This window comes from Bactrocera neohumeralis, unplaced genomic scaffold (genome assembly GCF_024586455.1).
Source record: "Bactrocera neohumeralis isolate Rockhampton unplaced genomic scaffold, APGP_CSIRO_Bneo_wtdbg2-racon-allhic-juicebox.fasta_v2 cluster09, whole genome shotgun sequence".
Classification (NCBI taxonomy): Eukaryota; Metazoa; Arthropoda; class Insecta; order Diptera; family Tephritidae; genus Bactrocera; species Bactrocera neohumeralis.
Genome location: NW_026089622.1, coordinates 352,409 through 363,727, shown reverse-complemented (window position 1 = coordinate 363,727; position 11,319 = coordinate 352,409). Strand labels below are relative to the sequence as shown.

General features: G+C 34.3%; 2 pseudogenes; one reads left to right on the top strand and one right to left on the bottom strand.

The window, feature by feature from the left end:
- Nucleotides 1-424: 424 nt before the first annotated feature.
- On the bottom strand, nt 425-1,425 carry LOC126763954 (uncharacterized; annotated as a pseudogene).
- A 7,017-nt stretch (nt 1,426-8,442) lies between these two features.
- LOC126763971 (uncharacterized) lies at nt 8,443-9,360 on the top strand (annotated as a pseudogene).
- Nucleotides 9,361-11,319: the final 1,959 nt, after the last annotated feature.

The following is an 11,319-nucleotide window of genomic DNA, read 5'->3' as shown; positions in this document are numbered from 1 at the left end:
GGAAGATAAGCTAGAAGAGAATGAGTTCATATTTATGATAAGAACATATGGCTCGTGTACGTCCGTAGTATTTGTTATTTACAGCCATATGTATACATGCATGTAAATATATAATTTGTGTAGTAGATATGATTAGTACACTGTTATTTACGACTTGTTGACGTTTTGTATGTTATTAAATCAGTATATATAGGCTTCTGCAGCATTTGAGCCATGTCGCGAGAACAATTATCTATGAACTGTCAGCAATAAAGAAAGTGATATTTTCTGTCATATTTAGTTTATATCTGCACATATTTAAACTTTAACAAAAAATTTCTACAGTTTTACTGAAATTAGATTCTAAAACTTTATCCACTTTTTTTTGTAAAAAGTTTTTGTTTATTTTATGGAGATTGTGTAACGGTATCTAAATATAACTGAGTGTTGTCGTTGAGCTATTAAGTATTAGTCTGATGCGACTGATATTATAATCCAAAGCAAAAGGTAATACAGTGCACTCGCGGTAACGTGAACTAATTAAAACCAAGGGAGTTCACGTTAGTGAAAATGTTCACGTTAGCGATTGTCGAATTTGAAGACGCAAAATAACTTCAAATTGTATGAACATACATATTAAATTGCGAATAAAATTTCACATTAGATTTATTCATTAAAAAAATCCGTTATCTTTTTTTGCTGGTTTTTCCTTTCTAATAGCTGAAATACTGCTTTCTCCCTTAAGCGTCTAAGTACACTCATGTCGCTTTGATCAACCATTCCATCTCCAGCCCATTGCAATGCCTTGTTAAAGATTTCAACTGCCTCACTTGCGGCAATTTTCTTTATGGGGTCTTCGGCAATACAATCATCATCGTCACTTTCTTCAATTTCATGGATTTCGGTGATTTTATGGATTTCGGTGGCATCATCAACACAAGGGAATCATTGGCAATGTAAACTCAACCTAAAATAGAAAAAAAGTAATAATGATATCAAAGTGAGTCGTAAAACTTCTACCTGAGGACTCAAGTCCTGAAGAAGATCAACTGACATTCGTATTAAAGAGTTTATTTCTGCACTCCATTTGTCTTTCAGGATATTTAATGGAATGTTATATTCAGGGTCCTCCTCGTTTCCCATTGAACTTAAAATGTTTTTCCAACAATTGGCAAGAGTTTCTGTGCTGACCCGATCCCATGCGACAGATAAAAGAGTAACAGCATCTTTCAACGTTACATTTTTCATTGATTCAAGCAAATCTAATCATGTGACTTAATACTTATAAAATAAGAGGAATAAGCATAGCAAAACTTTCAAGTATGTAAATTGTTAAACACTTTTGTTAGTTTGTGAAATAAACTTAATTTGATAGTTTATAGTGCGTGTCTAAAAAGTCAAAACTACCGTGAAACGCGTACTGGAAGTATATTTTCCAATTGAAAATATTAATTTTGTGATGAAACAATTGCATTGATATACTTATGTATAAACGCTTCATACATTTGCTTCAACAGTAATATTTCCCACCATGAAACAATAGGGGTACTCTCTTGCTCATGCAAAACCCTTGCACGGTGCACGAATTGCAGATTTTTCCACCTAATGCAACGGCACAACAACAAACACACGCAAAACAAGTAAGGAAGGGCTAAGTTCGGGTGTCACCGAACATTTTATACTCTCGCATGATAAAGTGATAATCGAGATTTCATTATTCGTCATTTACATATTTTTCAAATACCGTATTTTTGCAAAGTTTTATTCCGCTATCATCATTGGTTCCTAATGTGTGCATATATTATACAGAGAAGGCATCAGATGGAATTCAAAATAGCGTTATATTGGAAGAAGGCGTGGTTGTGAACCGATTTCACCTATATTTCGTACATGTCATCAGGGTATTAAGAAAATATTATATACCGAATTTCATTAAAATCGGTGTAGTAGTTCCTGAGATATGGTTTTTGGTCCATAAGTGGGCGAGGCCACGTCCATTTTCAATTTAAAAAAAAAAGCCTGGGTGCAGCTTCCTTCTGTAATTCCTTCCGTAAAATTTAGTGTTTCTGACGTTTTTTGTTAGTCCGTTAACGCACTTTTAGTGATATTCAACATAACCTTTGTATGGGAGGTGGGAGTGGTTATTATCCGATTTCTTCCATTTTTGAACTGTATATGGAAATGCCTGAAGAAAACGACTCTGTAGAGTTTGGTTGACATAGCTATAGTAGTTTCCGAAATACGTACAAAAAACTTAATAGGGGGCGGTGCCACGCCCACTTTTCCAAAAAAATTGCGTCCAAATATGCCCCTCCCTAATGCGATCCTTGGTGCCAAATTTCACTTTAATATCTTTGTTTATGGCTTAGTTATGACACTTTATTGGTTTTCGGTTTCCGCCATTTTGGGGGCGTGGCAGTTGGCCGATTTTGCCCATCTTCGAACTTAACCTTCTTATGGAGCCAAGGAATATGTGTACCAAGTTTCATCATGATATCTCAATTTTTACTCAAGTTACAGCTTGCACGGACGGACGGACGGACAGACGGACGGACGGACAGACAGACATCCGGATTTCGACTCTACTCGTCACCCTGATCACTTTGGTATATATAACCCTATATCTGACTCTTTTAGTTTTAGGACTTACAAACAACCGTTATGTGAACAAAACTACAATACTCTCCTTAGCAACATTGTTGCGAGAGTATAAAAATATTTGAAAGGGCTGTAACATACCAAAACCTATCGTGCAATGACACGTAAAAAAATAATTGCAACACTGTGCTAGCTGTCATTTTACTTAAATACATATTTTGACGTTAAATTGTTGAGGAATGTAAAATTTTAAATAAATTTTATAATTCTCAAAACACCAAATATGAAGTGTCATTGTGCAACCAAATGATTGGTGAGAACAATTGTATACAATTCTATGTCACTTCATAGTATTCTGATAAAGGTTTTAGAGTACTAAGGAAGAGAGTAGTACAACAACATAGTTGTCGGAATGACAAAAACTACAATCCAAGAGATACATATAATATTACATAGAGCCAGTTGGTCATTATGACTTATTTATTGTGTTTGGTCAACAAAATTTCGTCTCAGCAAGCTAATGATTCCACGCGTTGAATATACATATTCCTGTACCATTCGGTGCAAACATTTAATACGTAGACGTATTGTGCTAAATACTAACGTAGGTAACCAAACTGTCGCGTTTACAATTTTGTCGCAAACACATACACAGATGTGTAAGTTGTATCTACCATATCTTCAATCTTGTAAAATTATGGTTCAAATATGTTTTCGACACGCAAACCACACTAGACATAATTTATTTCTAGACTGAAATAAATTTCATAGTTTTTAACATTTTCTGTATAAATCTTTTCGTGGTGTTTTTGGTAAGTATATTGATAACATATCTGATTACTTTGACAGTTCTTTATTTTAAAATACGAAAATTTTAAATATTTTATATTGTCCCGATTTACTCGATAAATCGTTTACATTGAATTTCAAATTTAGTTAAATTACTGTATTATTAAATAAAAGTCCCATTTTTTATAGTTATACACTACTTTTATTTCTAACTCTCATTATCCAAGTTTTCAATTTCTAATTAAAACTCATTTACCCTTTACTCGGCAACACAAGTATGTAGAACAGTTTCTGCTGCAACTTCGGTAGATTTTTCATAAGCCAATCGATTTTGGTACTCCATTATACTTTTGTCATACAGAGAAGGATGGATCGACGTAATGCAAGATTAATTTATATTATACTAGCTGACCCGGCGAACTTCGCCCCGCCCAATTTTTATTTGAAATAGTTAAAACGCTTTTTGAACTCTGTCCAGCAAGAAGCGATATTAAAGGTTCCGACGGAGTGGGAAGAGGTGGCAGCAGAACTTTTCCTGATGCACAACACATGCCTGGTGTTTCATTGCGAAATTTTAATGCATGACAATATGGACATAGTTTATCCATTTCCCGATAGCAATTTTTGAATGCGCAGAGTAATCAATATCTGCTTCATATTCGAACGCAAGACGAACAAATGTTGAACGTGTTAATGAGCGGCTGGTCCGCTGTCTCTGTCCATCTCGTAATCGTGCTGTAGCTATGTGTTGTTCACGCGCCGCTCTTGTTCTGGTAACAGTTTGTCGCAGACGTCTATCACGCTGTTCTTGGGATTCTTGTACACGACTCTCTGCTGTCCTGATTCTTTGAGCTGAGTTTCTTGCTGCGATTTGTTCTGCAGACTGCTGAAGTCTTTGAAATCTTTGGCGTTGTGCCGCTCTACTCCGTGCATTATTGAGGTTCGATTTTTTTGGTGGCATTTTATTGAAAATATTACTTCAAAGTTCAAAATAAGATTTATTAAATAAAATGAAAAGCAAGTTAATAATACTTACTTTTATTTAATTCGTTTAAAGAGTTTTAAATAATAAAAAGAAAGCAAAGCGTGGCCGAGTCTGATAAATTTTAAACACACATTTTACGTTTAATAAATGGTAAATTTTAAACACACGTTTTACGTTTAATAAATTTTAGCTGAAATAAACGTTTGGACTTTTAATATAACAGCATCTGCTTCTATAGCGCCATCTAGCCTAATACAGCGCACTTATTCAATTACCTTACAACGTCAGCCGTTAGTATCACAAATAAGTGTCAATAAATGTATCCTCATGTAGCGCCATCTACTGCAATAGCACATATAGCTCTAAATTTAACTCCAAATGTACTCCATACTTATGTTGTGCTTAAGATAAAACAGGAAAATAGTGTTTTACAGTTCATACTTAGGTTATGCTTTAGCACTGAAAATGGGAGGCTTAAGCAATGCTTAAATAACAGGTGATTTTTGTTTTGAATTTGCTTTGAATTTTCAGCGACATATTTCGTAGCGTAGGGCAAATGTCCGTTCATTTGCACTCAATAACAGCTTATACTTTTCCTTCAGTTCCCATAGGTGCTCCGACTCGCTAGTGATGAAATTTGGGGTTCTTTTGTTGTTTTCATCAATTTTTGATATAATTTTCCTCGCAAATTTATGTATTGTCTGTTATAATTTAAATATTTCAAACATATTTTTATGAATGACATTTGTAAAACATATGTTGCCCATAACGCTGCCATATATCATAATAAAATTTTATAGAAATTGAGCATTGACTGTGAAACGCGAACGACCACTCAGTTTGCAACAATACTTAGCTAAGATTTTATTTAGGCACAACTTAAGTATGGACTGTGAAACCGGGCATTAGCCATACAAAATTCTATACCTAAATGCAACTAAATGAAATTTTTTTTTGCATTTAGGAAATACATGCAGAAATCAACTCTTCGATTTCCTAAATTCCTCTGAAATCTCCCAAATTCGAGGAAGATTTACTGGAAAAGAGTGGCAGCATTGCTTATTTGTCTGACCATACATATGTACATAACTTTATTTATTTCACGGATTGTATGTGATTTTTTCTTAAATTTAGAATATTGGAAGTCATAGATTCGTATAACTTTACCACAAATAATATAAACTTCAAACAACGCATTTTCATTTAATGTTTTTAGCAAGTGGCAGCTTTTGTTATACAGCCTAAATCCATGAAAATTTCGAGAGAAATGTGGCGCCATCTACTGTAACATACCGCACTTACTCAATACCGCTGTTAGCGCCACCAACTGGTGGATAGCTCTTTGCTAATAATAAACAAATAATTTGCAATAAATAAATAATGCGTCTATAAGGAGAGTTATAAACTATCCTATCTTTCAAGTTGGACCAAACTGCACACAGTGTTAAAAATTTCATTAAAATCGGTTCAGTAGTTTAGGAGTCCATCGAAAACAAACAACGTGACACGTGATTTTTATATATTAAGATATATTTTATTGCCGTATATGCCGTACGCAAAAAGTTGAGAAGATACATATTTCTTTAACGCAGTCAAAGAGCATGATTACCAATAATGGTCACTTTGAATCACAATAAAATTTTGAAATCGATTAATTTCCGTTATCAGCATACTTTTCCGCTACGGATCAACATACTCATTCTTAATTTCGTCGATAGAATTCCATTACAAATCAGAATCGACTTTAATTTGCGGGAATCGTCCAGGCAACGAAATTTGTGCTTGCGAGAGTGTTGGGTTGTTAACGATCTACTTTATATGGAACCACTGCCACGCTCACAAAACGCCATTAACCGAAAACTTATAAAGTGCCATAGCTAAGCACTAAATTAAGATATATGTATGTAAAACTGTAATTCAGCAGGGGCGATGGCAGTAGCAAGGGGCTCTGTTAAAAGCTACTAAAAACGCATTAAATCAGAAATTAAATACACCAGAGACATTAAATTCTATGAGATGGTACGATAGAAAGTTACGCGAGAAGGTGTTAAAATTGGACGAGGAGCATGGCACCGCCCATTTTTTGGTGAAATCACATATCCCGGGACCCGTCCGACCGAATTGAACAAAATTTAGTACATGGCATTCTTCTGATATTCCTATGTAACAGTGCGAAAATGAACGAAATCAAAATACAACCACGTCTACTTTTCATATAGTGCAATTTTAAATTTCATTTCATTCTTTCACTTTCCAGTACACAAATCAAGAAGCAACTGATACAACGGGATACAACTTTGCACTAATAATTCGTTTAAAGTATGTCACCTTATGATCAAAAATTGCCCAAATCCAACCAAAACTGTGCAAGCCCCTAGGTACCGAATATGTGGACCAGTATCTATAGTTGACTTTTGACCGAAAATATCGGTCACTATAAGGGATATGTCGTAGCTGTTTTCTGTGTTTGCTTTTCATTGGGGCTGGCAAACAAACCGCTGGTACGATGAGGAGTGCCGTGTCGCAGTGGAGAGAAAGCAGACTGCCTACCTCGCAACGTTACAATCGACCACATAACGTGCGGGATAGGATAGATGCCGAGAGTTGAAAAGAGAAATGAAACGCATGCGTAAGTACGAAGGGCTTGACAAGCCGGTCGACAGGAGTAATACTCGAAAATTATAAAAAAAAAAGATGCGGCGACTAACAGAAGGTTTCAAGACCGGAACTTACTCTTGTACAACCACCAGAGGTGATCTAGTGACTGATGCCCAGAGCATACTAAAATTATGGAGTAAACACTTCTGCAGCGTGCTCGAATAGCAATTACCCGCCTTCTTCAGACGGCAGAGCCTATAAAATTATTGAAATATATCGGCGAAGAACTGATAAGGAGCATGCATCAGCTTCTTAGTAGGATATGGTCGGACGAAAGCATGCCCGACGATCGGAATTTGTGCGCTCTGCCTAATTCACAAAAAGGGAGACCCCACAATCTACGCCAACTACCGTGAGATAAGCCTCCTCAACATCCCATATGTACATATAAAGTTCTATCAAGCGTACTGTGTGAAAGATTAAAGTACACCGTCAACAAACTGATTGAAACTTATCAGTGTGACTTTAGGCCTGGAAAATCAACAACAGACCAGATATTCACCATGCGCCAAATCTTGGAAAAGACTCGTGAGAAGAGATCGACACACACCACCTCTTCGTCGATTTGACAGCACGAAAAGGATCTGCCCTTATGCCGTGATGTATGAATGTGGTATCCCCGCAAAGCCAATGCGGTTGAGTAAATCCAAACGCTCCAATAGGATCGGGAACAATCTCTCCGAGCCGTTCGATACCAAACAGCGAAAAGGAAGAACGACTGGTGCGCTGTTGTAAACTCGGCTATAACCGCGGTAAGTGGTGCCTACGCCAATAAAGAAGATGATTATATACTGCATATATCGGATATGCAGTATACAACATTTGAGTTATCTCAATGAAAATTACAGAGCTTATTTTACTCATTACAGTGTATATTTGTGCCTAAAATAAATAAAATTCATTACTGATGGTACGTGTAGTACCTTAATGAAATCAAGCGAACATTTTTTGGTACGTAGCATGATAATAGTTTATAGATAAAATCAGGTCGATCAGGTTTCCTAACAAACATTATATCAAATACGGCAGTTAGTATATTGATTATATATAATATAAATGTATATATGTATGTAAATTGCTGGAATGCCGATCGTCTGGTTGATGTTTTGTACCTTAAGGTATGACGCAGGCTTTGATTCTTAGCTCTTCCTAACTAGTTATTTTAATTTTTCGTCTTCTAAACTAACTATGGTTTGCAGTTGTAAGTGCAAAAAAAAGAATATCAAAAATGGATGATTGAGATATTTTCTTCATCCATTTTTGATATTCTTTTTTTTGAACTTACAACATCAAACCATAGTTAGTTCAGAAGACGAAAAATTAAAATTTTATTAGTAAACATTATTTATATTATAAATCTTAATGTTTCTCTTCAGAAAAAGAATATTACTTTCATTAATCTTTCATATTTGTATTATAATTTTAGTGAAACCCACAAAATATTTGAGTTTATTGGAAATTGTTTTACCCTGGAATTTTACGAGGACCAATGGCGATATGACGACGATGATTCTATAAATTTAAATGTTACTAAACAAATGATTTCATCTAATGAGTTCAATGCCAGCGGAAATATATCAACAAATTACCTTGTTAACGATCACTTGAGAGATAATATTTTCGATGAAAATGGAAGACTATCTCTAGCATATGAAAATTTACATACAATACCTCGACTAATCGCAGCGAAATTTGCTGCACACACAACATTTTTTAGACCTTAGCTGTAACCATTTTAAAAATTTATCTTTTTTTATCATTATTCAATGAGTTGGGAACTCTAATATTAGATCATAATTGCCATTTGGATTTCAGTATTATTTTATATTGTTTTTTATATTGTCATAGGATTAATAACTGTAATATTTATAATTTAGAAGTGTGGATGGAGCGGATTAAATTTCATTGTCCTTTATTGGAAGTAATGGGTAATATAGTTGCCAACAGTGAATTAGTACACACTATAACATCAACTACCAAAGCCGAATTTAAAGAATTGTTTTTAGCCTCCAGTTTTAAAACCGATTATCATGAATATATTTTTAACTTTCTGCCTTTCTTGAAGATCCTAGATGGAATTCAGAGAAACAAGTTATCAATACACAATAAATAAGTTAACTCTACATTTAGCTGCAGCTATAGTCAATCAACTTTTTCAATCTCAAGTAATATATTTCCTAAAGATGACACAAATCAACACATTTTTAAAACTTTTAATTTAAAGAAATTATTTCAACTTAAAAGAAGATCATGTCTATAGGTATCTACGAAGTATTTATACATGTAGAAGGATTTCCTTCAAAATCAATAAGTCAGTAATAAATTCATAATTATATCTTTATAATTTCTCAAATTACACTAATAGATCAAATTATAGGTAATATATTATCTTAACATCATAAGAAATTAAAAGAAAATATTCTTGGATAATAAAGGTATTTTATTTTGGTAAACAAAAATTCCATACATTCCATATTTTAATTATTATTTAAAGAAATGAAACGTATTAAGTTTAAAAGCAGAAAATAATTCGACAGAGCAAATGAAGAGTGTCATTTTTCAGTATTTTCAATAGCCAGTGACTGTTACAAGTGCTAATTGCTTCCCGATCACAGCTTTTTCTAATATATTAATTACACTGATCTACAGTGGTTTTGTTACCTTATGTATAAGATAGATATGTATTGGATATATTTATGCTCAAAGTTCATAAACTTATTAATGGTTTTACAATATTTGCTCTTGTTTACTTTCAAATCTTTGTTTTTTATTTTACTTTACAAAAATCAGAAAACATGAAGAAAAATAACCGTAATCTTCGAAATATTAGTTTTGCTTTGAAAAATAAAGGTGCAAATAAGTAACAGAAAAGCAAATGTCGAAAACATATATTATATTTCAATAAAACGCCTTTGATGAGCTTCTCTTTTATAATTTTCCAGTTAACGATCAATGCAAAACTTTTCCAAGCTTCATGTTTCGGAACAGTAAACCCTTAAGATAGTCAGTTTATTTTATTATTTGCCGTATTTGATTACTAACAATTATTCCACCTTTCAATTATGCCATACTAAGTTTCGAATTTTCTAACAAATGCCATTAAAATAATATCCAACACTTTGAAAAATTGTTTTGCCATTCCTAACCTTGCTATATGTATACCAATTTCTGGGTATTTGGCGGGATCATGGTTTCTACTTATTACGTGCGAATTACTTTCGAAACGGAAGCGAGATTTTTCATTGATTATACCGGACATTTTATAGACTGTAATTCCAAATATTTCCACCTTTGATTTTTACTTTCGCATATTTTCGGCGAATAGCCTGAGAATAAGAATAATCAATACTGGAAAACTAAAAGTTATAAGTACCACTCATATTTGCATTCACCCATCAGGGATTCTTAGTAAAAATGTAATCTCTTCAATAACAAAATTTCTATAATATCCCAAATTGTTCCAACAGAGTCCGGAATGTAGTGTATTATGATGAGCCAGGTGAAAAATTACTCCAACTCTGTACTATATTCATTGTTTCCTCATAAAAAAATATATGATATCCATAGAAGTGGTTTAACCCACATTTTTTATATACTAGCACAATTACCACAAAAGCATACAACTATTATAGATTCGACAGTTCTTTTTATAAATTAAAACCAAAACAATTAAAATTTGTTCACAAAACAAATTTAGTTAAAAAACTCAACCAAATTTTTATTACTTATTATCTCCTAATGTAGCAGTCCAGACTTGCACCACTTCGTCGATTTTAAAGCAGCTTTTGAGAGCACGAAGAGCTGACTTTATGCCGCTACGCGGTTATAGCCGAGTGAACAGCAACGCGCCAGTCTTTTCTCCTTTTGGAAATGTGGCGCCAGTTGGCGATTCCAAACGAAACCAGGTCCTTCTCCACCTGTTTTTTTCCATGGAGTGGAGGTCTTCCTCTGCTACACCGATCACTTTCGGAATTGAAATGTTTTCGTCCATTCGGACGACATGACCTATCCAGCGTAGCCGCTGTCTTTTAATTCGGTGAGCTATGTCAATGTCGTCGTATATCTCATACAGCTCATCGCTCCATCGAATGCGGTATTTGCCGTGACCAATCCGCCGAACCTTTCTTTCGAAAACTCGTAACGTCGCTTATCAGATGTTGTCATTGTTCATGCCTGAGCACCATATAGCACAGCAAGGTCAACTAGGCGACCAAATCAATATACCTCCAACGATTTTTTTGGAGAATACCCAACAGTCACACAAATTCGATAAATGTTGCCGAAAAAATCATGGTATAAACAGGAAGAAA